Here is an 18,202-nt window from a genome sequence, read left to right on the forward strand (position 1 = left end):
TCCATAAGCATTAAACTGATTTGAAAACGTGCTGTTCTTTTATGGAACCACAAAAAGTAATATTTATTATAGTATTTTTAATCTTCATTCAAACATGTTAATTCTAAGCCTTTCAAATGTACTGCATTTTGTATTGAAAACTGTTGAGAAAAAAAACATGTTTTCTCTCTACTGCTTTTGTTTTACATAAAAAGCATTTAAAAGGAAGTCACTCCTAAGAATTTAAGCCCATGGAGAAAACAACTACAACAACAAACAATTTGAATATGATCTGGAGAAAAATATATGGTTTTTATATTTGATTTTCATGGATGTACAATTCCTTGTTTTATAACTCATGCTACATTTTTATTTATGTTGTAAAAATACTGCAGACATGGACATTCCACATTTTTAAAAGTATGTTTCCTACTATGATAATGTAATTGTCAGTCCATGGCACAAACATTTTTAGAAAAACAAATATTTTAAAATAGAAGTGCTACACTTAAGCCTATAATGAGCCAATCAATAACCACGCACCTTACATTTCCTTGCTGTTGCAGTAAGAAAGAGAAATAAAGCAACCTTAATCAATAGCTAATTTCACTAAGAGAAGACAGTAGTCTGGTATCTGTACGTCTATGTGATGTGTTCACTTTGGATGACACACCACATTGGAAGCCATTATAAGACAATTAGCTGAACAGAACAGGTTAGTGAAAAGAGAAATATAGGAGAATTTCATTTATACTGGAACTCAGAGACCATGATAAAAGTGTAAATAACACAACTTGCTTGGAGAAGTTTAAAAATATAGAAAAATAACGTAAAGTATTAAAAGAAAAGTTTCTAAAGTGTCTGTGATACAAAGATAGCTGCAAGTTATGAATAAACGAACAAGAAGCTGAGGACTGTTCTTTATTGCTTCAGTAAGCTATAACGTAACACATTTATATAATTAACCATTTGTACCTTCAACCAAGCAACAAGAAAAACAAGAATGCAAAGAGATTTCTCTAATTATAATCACTATTTTAATATAGTTCTTGTTTTTTGTTACTTAGACCTTCTCAAAACAACACTTTTATGGTTGGTAGTATAACTTCAAACTCTTTATAGTGTCCTGTAGATCCTGTAAGAACAATACATGTCTTCAATTTATTAAAACAGAAGCACCTTATTTTATTAATATTCCTTTTTGAATTATATAATTTTATATAAGTGAATATATAATTAAGTGTAAGATAACTGTGCTAAAGAGGTGTGTTGGGTCTGTCTGAGCTGGAGTCACCTTTTCCCTGCAGCAACCCTCACAGTGCTGTGCTCTGCACTCGTAGCTGGAACAGCACTGATATCACTCAAGTGTTGTGTCTATTGCTGCATAGTGCTGGCACAGCATCAGGACTCCTTCCAAGCCCCCAAGAGCCAGCAGGCTGGGGGTGGGCAAGTGATGGGCAGAGCACATTGCCAAGGCGGCTGACTTAAACCAACCAAAGGGATATTCCATAACACCTGATGTCATACTCAGCAATAAAACAGGGGGCTCTCGTGGGGGAGGGGGCTGTTCCTCCTGAACAACCACTACGCGTTTTGAGGCCCTGCTTCCCAGGATGTGGCCAAACATCACTTGTCAATGGAAAGTAGAGAATAATTTTTTTCCCTCTCTCTGTGCTTCCGCTCAGACTTATTTTTTCTTTTGTTTCTTTTTCTCCCCACTTCCTTTCCCTTTAATTAAACTTTTCTCATCTCAAACCTCGAGTCCTCTGTGTTGTATTTTCTCCCCCTTCCTCTTTGAGGAGAGGGGGAGTGAGAGAGCGGTTGTGGTGGAGCTCGGCTGCCCACCTAAGTAAAACCACCACAAGAGGCATACAGCAAAAAATCAGAAATCCATCAGCATTCCAAACCTAGTGATTTGTTCTCTCCCCGGATCAGTTCTACAATGAATTGAGAAAAATACAAAGAAGGAGGCCAGCAGGAGGTCTCAACTGCAGATAAAATTAAAAATAAATATAGAAATTCCAAAAAGCCTACTTTCTCATTTTCCCTCTGAAATAGATTCACTGGAAATACAGATAGCAATTGCAGTTTTCAATCAAAAATACCTGCACAAGCTTTTCTTTTCCCTAAATTGTACAGTATTTTTGAAGGCAAAAATCATTAAAAGTTGTGCCTTGCTTTAAAATAAGCAAACTTATTTATTTATTTTTAATCATGTATCTAAGTCACTTATCTGCTCTGTTGTACATAATTACAAAAAAATAAAAAATAAAAAATAAAAAATAATGATTTTTCATGCCCAGAGGGCTAACATTCAGAGAGATAAACCACAAACAAAACCAAACTTGGATAAGTTTTAAAAGGAAAGAGCATGCAAAGCAGCTTCATGCACTAAAGTTCAGGTCACAATGCTGAACACACATTCAGGTATCCTGCAGACACAGACCACTCAGAAGTCAAACTCATCTGAGAATATCAAGGGCCCTCAGATCGTTCACAGAATGGCTGGCATCTACACAAATAAATTTCCAAGGCTGGGTAGCTAAAGGTAAACTGGCCACTGGGTATGCTCTTGCACTATTCTGGCTGACAGACCATGCTGGGGAGTTGCTGAGAAAAAGCAGTTGTTGAAACAGGCCAAGTAATTTTCAGAAAACACGCTGAGAGTTGTCAAAGCAAGGATGATCGCATTATCATGCAAGGAAGCATTCCTCTGCATACTAGTATAGGTGCATCCAGAGAGACTGACATAAGTAGCGCTACACAGACGGGCTCACTGTCTTTAATCATAAGACATGAGCAGAGAGCCAGTCATGAATGCCTAAAATTTCTTAAATATAACTTAGAGCAGGCTTTCATCACACAAAATATTTAATGACATTGAAGTTTTTGTTTGTCTGATTGATTGATTACTTTTTTCTGTTTGTTTGTTTTTACTGTAAAGGTGACTGAGCACTAGTACAGGGTGTCCCGAGAAGTTGTGGAATCTTCCATGCTAGAGATATTCAAAAGCCATGGACAAAAAGGACATGGTCTTGGGTCACTCCTTGAGTAGGCTGGACCAGATAACAGCCAGAGGTCCTTGCTAACCTCAACCATTTTGAAAATTTGTGATTCCATAAAATATTCACACTTCCATGTCCTGGCAGTCTATTGCTAATCTGCTTGTGACATTTTTCTCTGAACTCATCATGAAACAGACACAGATTACAAACAAAAGAACAGTTTTTATTTCACTTGCAGGGTTGCTTGTAATCCAGACCAATGCAGCTGTGTGAACAAGATCATGGAAATTATTGGGGTTACTAACAATCCTGCAGTATAAATGAGCAATAAGCCACACAGAACAAAACTGGGATTGAATAGTAAGGGGTAGAAAGGCATAAATGTCTTAAACTTCAGCCATTGCTAAAGCTTCTGTATCATGGAACTGTAGACAGTATGATCTGATGAGTTCTTCTCATGCAGGAGAAATATATTAATTTAAAATACGTTCTTCTTCTTACCCTCATCTGATACAGTTTCATTGAAACAGACTAGGAACACTTGCACAACCATATACAACTGCTGAAAGACATCTCAGGAAGCTGTGTTGTCTGAGCAATTATTTACTGCTTCATTTAAAGAACAGTTCCTTGCTGTAACAATGTGCATATCTGAAACATATGCTGGCACATCAAAAGAGAATGCAAATTCACTTCATGAGAATTCCTACTTTGAGCAGGGGGACATGTTGTCAGCTAGTAGGAAATGTTGAACAATGATAGACTTTGAAGTTTGGAAGTCCATCAGTGTCCAGAATTAGGCCTCCTATATGTAGAGTATTTACTTCACTGAGTGGGACTCTGTAGTTTTAAAAGGGCAGGAAAAGTGCCTGGTTTTGTTTAGATGCTCTAAACAAGCAGAAAAAGAGAATGACGTTTTAGGCATTTCTTTACATGAAGGATCTTTAACCTGTTATTTTTGATCTTTCTGGAGTGTCTGTTCAATTATTTATTTATTTATTTATTTATTTTTCTGAGTATGACATTCTGTCTGTTGAGAATATCTTCCCAATACTGTTGTTATCAGCAAATTTCATACTTCTACTTATTTGTCAAAGGTCACAAATTGAAAGATTAACTGGCATTGTTCTCATGACTGATACCAGGAACTTTCACTAGCAGTCTCCCTTCAGGTTTCTCTGTTTGTGTCTACTCTTTAGCAAGTATCTAAACCAGTTTAGTTACTGTGCTTTACAGTGCCTCCATTTATATTTATGTTCTTCAGCTAAAAGTTTTACATTTCAGATGACTTACTTATGTTTGAGAATATAAATTGCAAAATAATTACTATATAACAGTCAGGCTACATGGGAAGCATAGCATGTAAACTTGCAGTAGACTTTATTTCCTTTGTTTTGAAAATGATCTGGTTTAATTTGAAAAGATGTAAGCTTAATCTGGTGTCATTTCCTTTTAGCAAGCCCAGTTTACGTTTATATTTTGGAGTTGTGAGTATAAACCAAATCAATAGTTAATCTTACTATACACAAAGTAAAGAAGTGATAGCACTACAATAGTCTCAGATCTAGGTGGAGAATTTGAACAGAAAAAAAAAAAAAAGTGAGAAAGAAACTAATGCCTTTATATTTTCAGTGATTTTATACTTGATAAATAATCTGTTTTAGTGAGTAGATAATTCTTATTTTATATGCTCCTCATGCTTCATATTCCAACTGAGGACAAGAAAAAAAGAAAAATTAACAAGACAAATTTTTCTTACATAAGAATATACATAAAATAATACTTTTGTTAAGAAATAAAGCATAAAATTTCCTTTATAAGAATAAATTATAATGAATTATTATATTTATTCATATTATAATGGCAGCTTGAAATAATATTTTAAAATGGAAAGTGGGTGAAAAATGTGTGGAGACAAGAAATAGGTTTACAATTCCATTTGTGTAAGAAAACATTCATGAATTATATTTATGATTTTTTTCAGTTTGAAATTCTTGCCTGCATGAATTTAAATAGTGCTATTGAAGCCAATTTTTTAGTGCTATAGAAGCTATTTTTTTTTATATAGTCACTAGGCAAGTTGGTCAATGAGGGTCAAAGAAATAGGCATCTTTTATTGGCACAAATCAGTTAACATTTTCATATTGCTCGAATCCATTTGTTTTTTATTTATTTATTTGAAATTTTAACTTCACCAAGTAATCTTTGCTTATGATTCTGTTTTATAAAATATCCTTGAATTGACTATCATTTTCAATGGACTAAAAATATACTTGCAAATAAATCAACTTTAGGGAAAATGTATTCCTAGGACCTCTCTCAGGTTCCTTAAATACTCCATGAAAATTATTTTATTTAGCAGATATTCTGAATATAAAAAAAAAAAAAAAATGAAGACTAAGAAGCTCAATCTGAATATTGTTTGCTTTCCTGAATACACAGGTCATATTCAAGTTAGATAAAACTTTATTAGAGACTCCTAAAATATATGAAGCTAGGAACTACAACAGGAATGTCATGTTCTCTGACCTAATTTTGCATGATTAGATGAAATTCGAAATAGCAATTCTAATTAAGGTTCAATCTTTGTGCCCTATGACACCTTTCAAATTCTTCACTGTCTTTCTGTAGGGTACATTCAGAAATATTTTTATATGTATATATAAAATGTATATGTATAAATCATACGTATGTATATGTATATATAGGTATAGATGTACAATTTTTTGTGCATATTTTAATGGAACTTGAGTCATAAGGGTATGTGCAAAAGTTGATTACTGTGGTAGTTGGTGCACCAAAAGAAGTCACTCAGAGTAAGACTGCATAGTACAAATCTTGTTTGCTGTCCTGTCCTTTCAGTGCATGGGTCTGAGCCAGACTGTACTCCATCCACAATTGCTTCAGTACTTCAGACAGTCACACAACCCTGACTCCACACTCCTACTTCTCATTCAACACTCAGCAATGACAGAGAAGGTTGTCCACAACTGTTTCTTCTCTGTTCTCTTCTTCAGCATACTTACATGAAGAACCCAGTGAAGTGAAGTATTTGAACAAAATGCAAAGGACAATCTTATGTTTATGATTTTCATTCATACATGTTCAGCAGGCTTCAAAGCCAAACCAAAATAATTTAACAAAAATTAATAATGAATAATAATAATAATAATGATAACGACAATTTTAGGAATATGGACTGTGTTGAAGTTATTGTGTATTTGGATACCAAAGAGTAAAACCTTTTTTCCTCAGATATTCAAACAGAACTCTTTCACAATTGGAAAAGACATGGAAAGCCAACTTCACTTTCCATGCCAGTAGTAAGTCATATTTTGAGCCCCAAGATATTTGTTAAAAGTACCCAGATATAAAGCCTGTCTAGATGTCTAGATCCTGTATAAAGTCTTCCTGCAAAAGCAGTATCTTGTAACCTAATCTAACTTTGAAGTTAGCATCACTTTGAGGATGATCTTGACTATATCCCTTCCATATTAAATTGTTATATGACTCATGAATCATATGCTTTCTCTGAGTGCAATAGGTACTGGGATGGACTGTGTTTCTTGCAAAATATGACATGTATTTAAAATGTTGAGTGTTGGATCCATTTATAAATGTCTTTCTTGGAAAAACGATTTCTGAAATACATGATTATGGATTTGGTTCTGCTTCTTTAATTCAAAAGGAGAAACCAAATCCAGAAAACAATTGTTCATAGAAAATACATTTGTTTAAAAAAAAAATTGTTTTCAGAAATGTTTTACTATATACTCTTCACCAAAATTAAAAGGAAATATATATTTTATTCTTACAGTTTCCATTTTTCCTGAAAAAGTCAGGCAATAACATTGAAAATTTCATTCTAAAAATGAATTTTAGATTAAGAACCTTTTTTTCCTAAAGTCATTTTTCACTTACATTTAGAGTAATTTATCTTCAATAAATACCTTGTTTGTAATAGCTAACTAGTTAATGTACTTATTTTAGGAAACTACAATATAGGATGTTAATCAGTTTTGTCATTAGGAGAGCAATTCTCCAAATTCAATATTCTATTCCAGAATAAGCTTGTTGTCTTCTGAAGATGACAAAAATGTAAAGAATGTTAATGACCCAGATTTAAATAATATTATTACATACCATCAGGTCTATACAGTACATTGTTCTTATGTGTATTGGTGTCAGAACAGGTTAGTTACCATCCTTGATTTTAATATGCTCTATTCAGAGAAAACAAGTTTTTATAATAAAAGTCACAATTTCTTGTCTTAGTTAATACTACATTATGTGTTATTGGACTAATTTCCCAAAGACAATAACTTAGACAAACTTTCCAGGGGACAGATATTATTAGGTCAGAGAAGCCGATTCAAGTAGAACTACCGACAGTGGCAAGCTGTTGACTGAGAACTTGTAATTTAGTTAGAAAACAAGCTATTATTGAAGAATTTTATAAGATACAGCTATCGGCTCCTCTCTAATTATTTTGTCTAGTTTTACAGGACAGGAAAACATATCTCAAAAGCTGGGGTAATCTGTTATTCCTAGTGGCTTCTTTCAGGAAAAAGTTTCACACAGGATCCCTTCTTATATTAAAATGCTAGGAATAAAGGTAAGGAATGAAGCTTGCATAAAAGCAGTTGATAGCTTTGCTGAATGCTGCTGATAAGAGGGCTTCAAATGAAAACTAATAAGAAAAAGAACAGCTGTACATATAAAAAGAAGACAGTTTCTCAGAAGAGACACTGTCCTTTAGATCCAAGCATGGGCAATGTTACTTACAACTTCCAAGCCAGAAGTCTGGTATCAGGTGCCTCAATACAAAGAAGATGAGCAAAACAAAACTGAAATAGTGACAGGAGCATTCTCATAGCACAGAAATAGAACAAAAGTAAAGACAGAGAGAACAATATTTCTTCACAACAGAAAAGAACAGTAAAGCTGTAGAGGAGGGAGCAAGGTTCCAAGCAACAGCTGGAAACTATGAACAGCAGCAAGAAAGGAGAACTGATGGAAGTATCATAAAATAAACATTTTCCTGTCAATATAGAGGCTGCCCAAAGAAGTTGGAGATAATACTGCTGTTATCAGTGTGTTACAGGATGATTTCACATTCCAAGGGAGAAGATATTCAGAATGTAACATAGAATGTAACATAGAATGTAACATCAGTGTTGAACTGAACAGGCCATATCATGCATTTTAAATGAACTTGGGGTAACTGCTGCAGTAATGCCAGAAAAAAATAATAAATAAAATAAAATAAAATAAAATTAAATTAAATTAAATTAAATTAAATTAAATTAAATTAAAAAGTCAGAACAATATTTATTCAAAGCAGACAGCTGTGAAAATCAGGTTAAATACTGTATGGGCTCAGAGAAACAAAGTTAGACATTTGTGTTTAGTTCCTAGCATAAGGAGATGTTTGGTTTGGTTTGGTTTGCATTGGTTTTGTTTGTTTGTTTGTTTAAATAAATAAATAAATATACTAAGAAACAAAGATTGACACTATATGCTTACTATGCTTAAGTTCCAGACACATTGAAGAAACCTGGTTCACCACCATAATAAAAGATGACTTCTCAGAAGTTTAAACCATTCATGGGACAAAGAGTGTTTCTTAGGCTGAGTACAAAAAAAAAAAAAAAAAAAAGATTCAGATAGAAACTCCAGGTGCACTCTGTTATTTGCATTTGAAAAATTAAAAACAAACAAATAAACAAACAAACAAACAAAAAGATGAGAATGATAATACAGAACCAGAAATCACTTACTGGAACAGGAATAGATTTAGGAAATAACACTCTTTACCTTCTCCTGCCTAAGTCAGATGCCATGGGATAAGGACTGTCATGCAGCTGCACAGCTCCTGCACCCACATGAATGAATGCATTGTGCTTTGTGCAATCAAAACACAGCAAATGCTTTGTGGCAATAGCAAAATGCCACCTGTTTTATTTTCACAGAAAAAAAATACCTATGCATGGATAAAGACAGAGATGATTAAATGATAATTTTGATATCAGACATCAAAGTATTCTCAAGACAGGAACCCACAGCAGACCTTGAGAAATTCCCATTTGCAAAAATCCTAAACAAGTCTGAGAGATACTGCTGCATTTGCTTGCTTTCCTCTAATTAAGAAATATTGTCAAAGGTTGAATAACACCATCATTACATTATTGATTTTTTCACATGTAGCATGAGGTACAGAGATTCCAACAGATTATTGGATGTAACTTCATGATGTTTCCAAAAGACTCCATTCACCCTATGACTAGACTTGGAGCAGGTATCCTTGGAAGTATGTATGTAACCAAAAATTTAGCAGGAGCCAAGCATAAGTAGAATACTGTCTATCTAATTGTAATGTTAACACATTTGTAATATACAAAAATCCATGAAAGTAGGAATTTGTTAGTGAAAATATTATTTAATATAAAGCTTATATTACAAAAGCATGAAATAATCTATCAAAGATAAGGGTGCTGAGAAATTCTCAGGAAAAGGAATGGTAACGTTAACATCTCTGCCAGTTTTGAAAGTGTTAAATATACTCTCTATCTGCATTACCAACCAATACATCTCTTAATGCTTTTGGAGCAATGTTTGAACATAACAGCTATTAGTAAGCTTAGAACTTTCATTCATGGTGCTTCATGGATGATCACTATACTCATGCATTAATAAGGACTTAATCCCACTTCACTTGGGATTAAGTAAGATAATGCATGGTAATGGCAAAATGCTAAAAGCACACTTAAGGCATTTTTCAGAGGTCCTCTGTGACATTATGTTCTCCTCCTTTTATCCAACCACTGAGTAATCCAATAGCTCCTTTTCACCTAGGATGAAATTCATTTTCCTTATACAAATTCCTTCTTGGTTAGATAGATCTGAGCTGATATCTCTACCCACACAAAAGAAAACTGTGTGGATATATGTCCCTGTGAAAAACATATCTCCTTGATCGGACACATAGTTGGAACTAAAAAGTAGTCAGACAAGAGATTTACTCTACATTTTAGACTTTATACAGATGAGAGGAGTATTCCTGTCTCAGAAAAAAAGTTTGCAGTACAAGTGAAACAAATTTAAGAAATCTGAGGGGCTAACCCAAGGAGACTCTCATGGTTAAATCACTCTCTTGGAAAAGACAAATTCAAATCCTGTCAAGGTGAGAGGAAGGGTGAAAAATAAATGAGTGAATATTATCAGGATCCATAGTGAGTGCTTAACCAACCTTTTTTGGCTATGCTTTATATAGAACATTGTCTGCTCAGTGTGTGGTAAATAATTCCCTGTTCAGAATTATTAGTTGAGAAATAGTAGACTTTCAGCACCTTGGAAAACATTATAATAACATTAACTTATAGGATGACTATGTGCTTAAGATCTAAATCTTAGGCTAGGCTGGCAGATATGTTAGAAGAGCCCCAGTTATTTTTCACTGTAGGTTTTGTCACACTGAACTGGATTTTACTACATAAATAAATAAAAGGCTACAATCTCTCAGGTGTCACCACTCAACTTGTACCTAACAAGTGACTTTCTGCTACAGATGTAAGCAACCTGAATGAAGCAGCTGTAATTTTCTAGGGAAAACAAACAAACAAACAAACAAAAAAAAAAAAAAAAAACCTGTCCTATGAAGATCATTGAAGAAGTTACGTCTTTTGACCTTGTATTCCAGTACTTAATTATTCCAGTACTTCAGAAGTGGCTACAAAGAGAGCAGAGTCTTTCTCTTGCAAAGGAAGCACATGGAGAAGACAAGGGGCAATGGGTACAAGTTGCATTCAGAGTGGCTTTGTCTTGAAAAGAAAGACCAAAAAAAAGAAAGACATTTTTCAGAATGGGAGCAATCAATCTTTGGAACCTACCCAGGAACACGTAGAATTTCCCATGCTTTGATGTTTTCAAGATGCAGTTGGACAGGGTGTTAATCTCATCCTGGCTCCTTTTTCCCATAAAAGGTTGGACCTGGTGTTTTTTTGATCCAACATAGGCTGTTCTATGATTCTAGGAGGAACAACTACTGCACAGCATAACCTGGCAATGCTTGTCTGTTTGTTTGTTTTCTGGATTGAAATACATAAATTTGTTGTGACTGAACATTTCTCCTGAAATATGATTGACTTTTTTCTTTTTTTTTTTTTTTAAATAATGGAAACTGCAGATATTCAAGCCCTGTGGAAATGGAAACTGATATTTGCAAGACATAACATTTTTCCTAATTTGATTTCTGACAAAGGGTCTCTGTATTTGTTGACTGAAGGGCTGCATTATTAACATTACAGTGGGGACACACAGTGAGCAGCACAGACCTGAGAAAGACTAACAAGCTCAATTTGTATAATGTCTAGAATCACTTTGAGTTTTCAAAAAAACATTGATCATAATACGATAGAGAACATATTTAACAGTAATCATTTTAATATAACTTTAATTAGCTCAACTTTCAAAGCAAGAGACACCAAATATTGAATGATTTTGAAATTAGCAGGACTCAGAACTAAGGAAAGAGATCTACTGATTTTGAATTAAATCAGTGGTACTTTGCAGATTTCCATGTGCTGGTGATTTGGTCCTTTGTTTTACTGTATAAAAGAATCTTCAGTTACAGTTTCAGTTTAAATAGTTCTGAGAGATTTTATTTGTTTGGAAAAATATCTTCTGAACTGTGATTAGTTTGTTGGTCTGTGTCCCTAGATAAAGAAGGATTAGAACTTTAAAGGCAGGCAGAAGTAGAGCTAAGTTAAAACTATAAAACACTTAATCCATTTTTTCCTATACAGGATCACTAAATGCAGTAAATCAGATGCTACTAAAATCTTGGGGGAACTGGTTCAGAGAATTTAACTTCCACAGAGTAATAGAGACACAACAGCAGTGATGCAGGCCACAGCTTTGAATGGAAAAACACAATTTCATTTTTGTAATCAAAGCAAAATATTTAAAAATAATTATTTTCCCTACATTTTTATATTTCTGTGACTTAGAGTTTTAACCTATTTTTAGCTGTTAATGACAGGTGAGGTAGAGTGGCGAGATCTTCCGTGGAGCTTCAGATACAATGACCAGTGATTAGCTTCCAGAAAACATGACTCTAAGATAATTTTATTGCTTCATATCTTAGAACCTTCTGACATCATAAGCACATTTAAAAACTGATATATCTAAACCCTTTATCTATTGACCATTACTGTTCTAAAACACTTACATAACCTATAGCTGATCTGTAGTGTCCCCTTTTATTTTCTTTGTCTCATTCTTTCTTTTTCAAAATGAGAACTACCTCATCTGCAAACTTTTAGTGGCAGTCTGTCACTTTCTATCCAGTCATACATTTTTCCAAATTCAGACTGATGTGAAATAAGATTTTGGAAGGAAAAGGAACTTCCAAACTCACCCATGAGAAACTGAACAGATTTGCAATCTGGGCTAAAAAATGTGAGTGGGTATTTTTTCTTGTACTGATAATATAAAAATTCCCTGTGCATCTCTGTACCCAAAAGTGGAATAGCAGAATGCATGAATGTTGAAAAAAAATGTAACGGAAGCTAAGTAGTTTTGCATTGAAAACTATCTTATTCACCCAGTCTTGGTTAGTCTAAGGTTTCACAGGGGATCTGCTTAAAATAAGGAGGGTCTCCAGTAGCTGGGCTGTCATGACTTGACAAATCTTTTTGTTGGAACTTCCCACTTTGAGTAGCTTTCATATGGCCAAGATGACCAGAGACTGACTTTAAAGGTTTCTGGTTACAGTGCCAAGGGAAAAGGAGCTCATCTAAATGAATAGTTAGAAATTGCACTCAAAAGCATTCAGATTCAGTCAGAAGAACCTTGGGTCAAACTCTTCCACAAGCAAACAAATAACTTGATCATGCATATAGATGGAACAAGGAAGGAGGGGAAAGCTTGTGAATATTTAAAAAGTTGCCCTGCAAGTTGCCGCGATGGCATAATTCTATTTGATTATTTAATTTCTTAAATAAATAAATAAATAAATAGATAAATGTAACTGTACATTAGGAATAGAAAAAAAAAATATATATATTCTTACTCAGATCTCTTTGGAAAAGAGACTACTGATATTTAGGGACATTCCCCAGGCACAAACAACAGAGCTACATCTCCTGGGGACTGCTCCAGTTACAGTAGCTACCACAGATCTGCTTCACAACTTGCATGGATAATACTTTCCCCATTTTATTAAACATTTATCTTCACACACTCTCTAATCTAGTTAATCAGACCATGTCTGAACTTCCTTTTGCTGACCATACTAGGAAAATATAATCTAACACTATTCATAATCAGTAAATACCCCTCACTGTCAAAGAATTTCTACCAACTATACTAAAGCACTACCAAAATATCCAGAAAAGTCACATACTATATATTCCCAATATGTGGGAATATATTCAAACTAGAGAATAAGTGCAGGTTCATGTCCCAGTTATTGATTTCAATTTGATTCCTCTAAGGTAAGTTCCTCTAAGGTAAGAGTATCTGGGAAGAAAAGTCGTCCTCAAATGAGTTTTTTACAAATAAGAAAACTGGCATAAAAGCTTGAAAAGTTAGTCTTCTCTTTTGAATTAAACAACTCTACTGTACAGATTATGCCAGAACCTTAATATAAACCTTCAGATAATATTTAACCCACAGCTAGTGAAGTGAAGGGTGTCTTTGCTTACTTCCAAATCATGCCATACATGTATATATCCAGAGAGCCAGTTTGGGAGCTTAATTGCCTGAGAGGATATAGAAACAGTTTGGAAAGTAATAACTGGGAACTGACTGAAGAAACTTAACCCATTTAGACCTTCCATTTATGACAGTGTTAATCTCAAAAAGGAGAGAAACAAAGATAATTTTGCTGGCTAAAAAATAAGTCATAGAGCAGAGCTCTGGAAAAACATAGAAACAACCTTGAATACTTTGGTGTTTTTATTTTGGGGGAGGATTTCCATTGTCACACTACTGGGCTAAGGGTTAAAGACATTTATGTGGTTAGTGTCAAACTAGATAAATCCAAAATCCTTTCAATAAATCCCTAGCTGCAAAATGAGTTCAAGCCTGAGCTTTGAGTGAATTTTCTTCTTGTTTTGCTTTTGATTTGCTTAAAATGACAAAACAAGTAAATGAACGAACAGAGAAATCCAGATAAAGAGAAATAGCAGCATGAACACACAAAAAGCTAAAAAATGTTCTTAAAATAATATAGTGAAATTTGGCTATGCAGTGGCATGCTTCCTGGCAATTTAGTAATGTATTTGCCAAGGGCCAAGTTTAAACCTGCTTTGCATCTCCTGTATCAGAGAGCATTTAGGCTGAAGTACTTTCCAAAGAAGCTGTAGGAAGACCATATGAACCAGTGAGAAGGACATAAGGAATTAGTATGAAGACAAAATTTGGGTATGTATTGATTTTAGTAGCTTCCGTATCTATGGCTTCTTACTTAAACAGGTTGTTTTCTGTACTGCATCACTCATGGAGTTTCAGCCAATAGGGATTTATTCTCTGTTGTTTTCCATCACTTTGCCTCTAGAAGAAGGGCTTCTGATCAAACTTGTACAAACTGCACCAAGGGAACAGGCTTGTTCTTCAGCACATGGTGGAGCTGGTACCTCCATCTGCTCTACCATGGGAATGGAGGACATCAGTGTGTGGAATGAAGATTTGGAACCATTTCTCTCATATTCTGAATTGCTCAGGAAGCATTAGTAGCCAAGGCCATCTGACAGATGTCTGTTTCACTCAGGACTAATATCAGTGATCATTATGGTGTAATATGTGTCTCTGAGCCTCCACTGATCAGCTGATTTAAGATACTCTTGCAGATAGATCATCCCGTACATACTTTTCCCAGAACCATGATTATTACTAGCATTAAACATAAAACAGAGTTTAAAATCTATCTTGTAAATGTAAAATACAAGTTTATACTTGCGATAAAATATATTCCTAAATTTAATGAGGTATCTATGCCATCATTTTAAAGTTACAGAAAAGAAGAGAAAAATTTTTGTGAGTTAATTGCAATTCTAGCCTAATATGTTATGTGCATGCAAACATAAAGATATTCCCAAAGTAAAATGTCCTTTTTCTTTTAGTATGAAGTACTGAATACTAAGTCTCACATAGGAAAACATCCAGTCAAAACATCTTACTACTTAGCTGACTTAAAAATATGTACTCTATGACTTATTCCTTGGCAATTTCTTAATACTCTGGTGTTCCTCAGAATAAATACATTTCAATAAATGTCTACAGTGGATGGATTTCTAACAACTCTAATTGACTGAAATTTTAACTGCATTTTCAGCCAATGCCTTTTGTTATTAAACTAGGGTTTTCCTCTGTTGAACTGAAGAAGTTTAATACAAAATGTATTTATCCAGACAGATTTATGCATTTAGGTGTCCGCATAACTGAACAGCTTTTCCCTGGAATATTTCATACATCTAGTTCATTGTCCATGCTCTTAATGATAAACAAATGGTACAAATATTCTTCTCAATAATAGAACGCTACTGAATCTGCCTACCACCTCAGATCTGGTAATGCTAGTTTAGAAAAATACTTCTTTTACTCAGAAAAAAAGATAGAGAGGTCATTACACAGGGATAAATCTGTACAGATACAGTTGGACAAGACACTCCGTCACCATGTCAACACATACTGTCTAGCAGAGGTTAACTGATCTGGGACTCAGGACACAGAGTCAAATCTAACTTCTGTCAATGTTTTACTGTCCTATTTTCCAAAGATCATGTTCCTTTGTTATTTCATTCTCTGTATTTGCAAGACCGAGATAATGAGCTCTATTGTTGAACAGATATATATTAAAAGAGCAAAGTACTTTTGCCCTGACATTTCTACTGTGAATGAGTTGGGACAAGTGATACAAGACAAGACATTATGAGTTTAATTTATCCTGAAAACATCTGGGTTACTTTGTGAAACTAATCTTAGTTCAATAAAAATACTTATGTAACTATTTTATGCTAGAAATGCAGAGCAATAGCCAGAAAAATCTCTGCATTGATTGACGTAGGTGAGCCAAGCTTTTTTTTACAAAAAAAAAAAAAAAAAAAAAAAAAAAAAAAAAAAAAAAAAAATGTTTTACATTCTGTTCAGTTCTTTGGGGTCTGTGCAAAGTCCTGCTACTGAGTTGTATCAAACTCTTGTAAACAAAAATATAAAAGAGTTATTACAGCCAAAAGTTTACTTTGAGACTACTGTACCAATTATGATGTTGGTGTGAAAGTTTTGTTGTTGATGTATATATCTAAGCAGATCATCTCATATTGGAGAAACTGCAGGCCTATTTTTCTTCTCCTTTAACTCAAGAGTAAATCTCCCATTCAGTTCAAGAGGAATAAAACAAGATCCTTTAAAAAAAAAAAAAAAAATCTGAGAAATATATTCTATGCCAAAAGATGCTATCTTGTAAGGCCTAATTCTGACTTCAGTCATCTTGCCAATTTCTACCAGGAAAGGCTTTGAGGGTGATATTTTATGCTTCAAGTGCGAGAAAACTGGGGCAACAATGAGCTGAGGGAATAATTTATAATTAATAATTTATTATATCTTTCTTTCTTCCTTTTTGAACAGTTGTGAAAGAGCATCTTCCTTTCAGCTGTGAGAGGCAATAGCACAGTGGGTCACTCAAGGTGAGGAAGAGGACATAATATACTTTGTACTTATGGAGCCTGCCTTCTTGCTCAAGTCCTTTGCACACAAATCTTTTCTTGATGATTTGGTGTGCAGCCAGTTGGATTTGCTAATTTGTGATCCAGTGAGGGCAACATGTGGGCTTTAAAGCACCTGAGGAACTATGGCTCTCTGCTGCATGAGCATAAGACCCAAAGGCCTGGATCAGGGTGTTCATAAGATAAGTGTCTTAATCTGCATGTCTCAATATTTATATCAATATCATCTCAATATCAATATCATCTCAATATCTCAATGTCATAATCTGCATGAGTCTCAAACATACTACATGATGTAGCTATGAACAGAAGGCTGAGGTTAATGTAAAGACTCATAATATAATAACACTATTTATTTATTCATTAACATTAGTCAAACTGTCTGAAAATAAACTTGGTATTAGTGTAGTTAATAAGCAGTTTACTGCAAGTATGGAATAACTAGAGACAGGGAAGATGAATTTGGTGTAGATATTTTATTATTTATCTATAGTAACAAACAGAAATAGTTCTTTTGTTTAATGCACATACTTTCTATGTGAATAAAAGTCTTACCCAAACACTCCTACTTAGTAAATTCCCCATTCTACAAATATTTCTGCCTGTACTTGGTCATATTATAAGACCATTTTGACAATATATTAAGTTATGAATACATAAAATGTAGATTGTGTATTTGATATCCATTATGCTTTTGATGATGATGATGATGATATGTGACTATAACTGGAAAAGAGCAGGAGATTAAAGGTAAAGTATTGCAGATAGTATATAAGCAGCAGTCACACTTTCTTATTTTGTTCTCTGCAGGGCAGAGCAGAACTTAGAACTAATAGCGTATTGTTCATTTTCAATAATTGCATATTAGAACTCCAAGTATGGCTTTCACCAGTGCTATCCACTATTCAGCAACAATACATATTTTAAGCAGCCACTCAGTAAATTAATTTCCTAGAATATTCTTGCAAAGTGAGCACGAAATGAGCTAGAATATTACCACAGAAAATTCAATGTTTCATTTAAATAAATATTTTCAGATTTCACCCCTCATTATCTGCTTGGCTATGCTCATCTCAGAAAGAGAGCTTGTAAGTATTCCTTTCTTTGAGCATCAAGAGCTGAAATTTTAGTTCAGATTTTTTAGGGCTGAAAGTCCTTAAATGAATGGGAAGAAGAGAAACATAAATCCTGAGCATACTGAAGTCTAGATTTTCTGATTTCTTCATGTATACAAATGTAAATATATCTTTAAATCATTGGTATACTTACATGTATGTATATTATATATATATACATGCATGTACATTATATATATATAAATACACACCAACAGACACAATAATAGAATTTCCATTAAAGATCTACTATGAGTGATCCATTCTAAATTATAAGTTTGGATTTATTTATTTATTTAATTATTTTGAGAGACAATTATAGAACAGCTGTAGTGAAGACAAAACTATTGTTCAGGTCTTTAAATATGAAGACACA

Source organism: Netta rufina (assembly GCF_964035555.1).
Source record: "Netta rufina genome assembly, chromosome: 1".
Taxonomy (NCBI): Eukaryota; Metazoa; Chordata; class Aves; order Anseriformes; family Anatidae; genus Netta; species Netta rufina.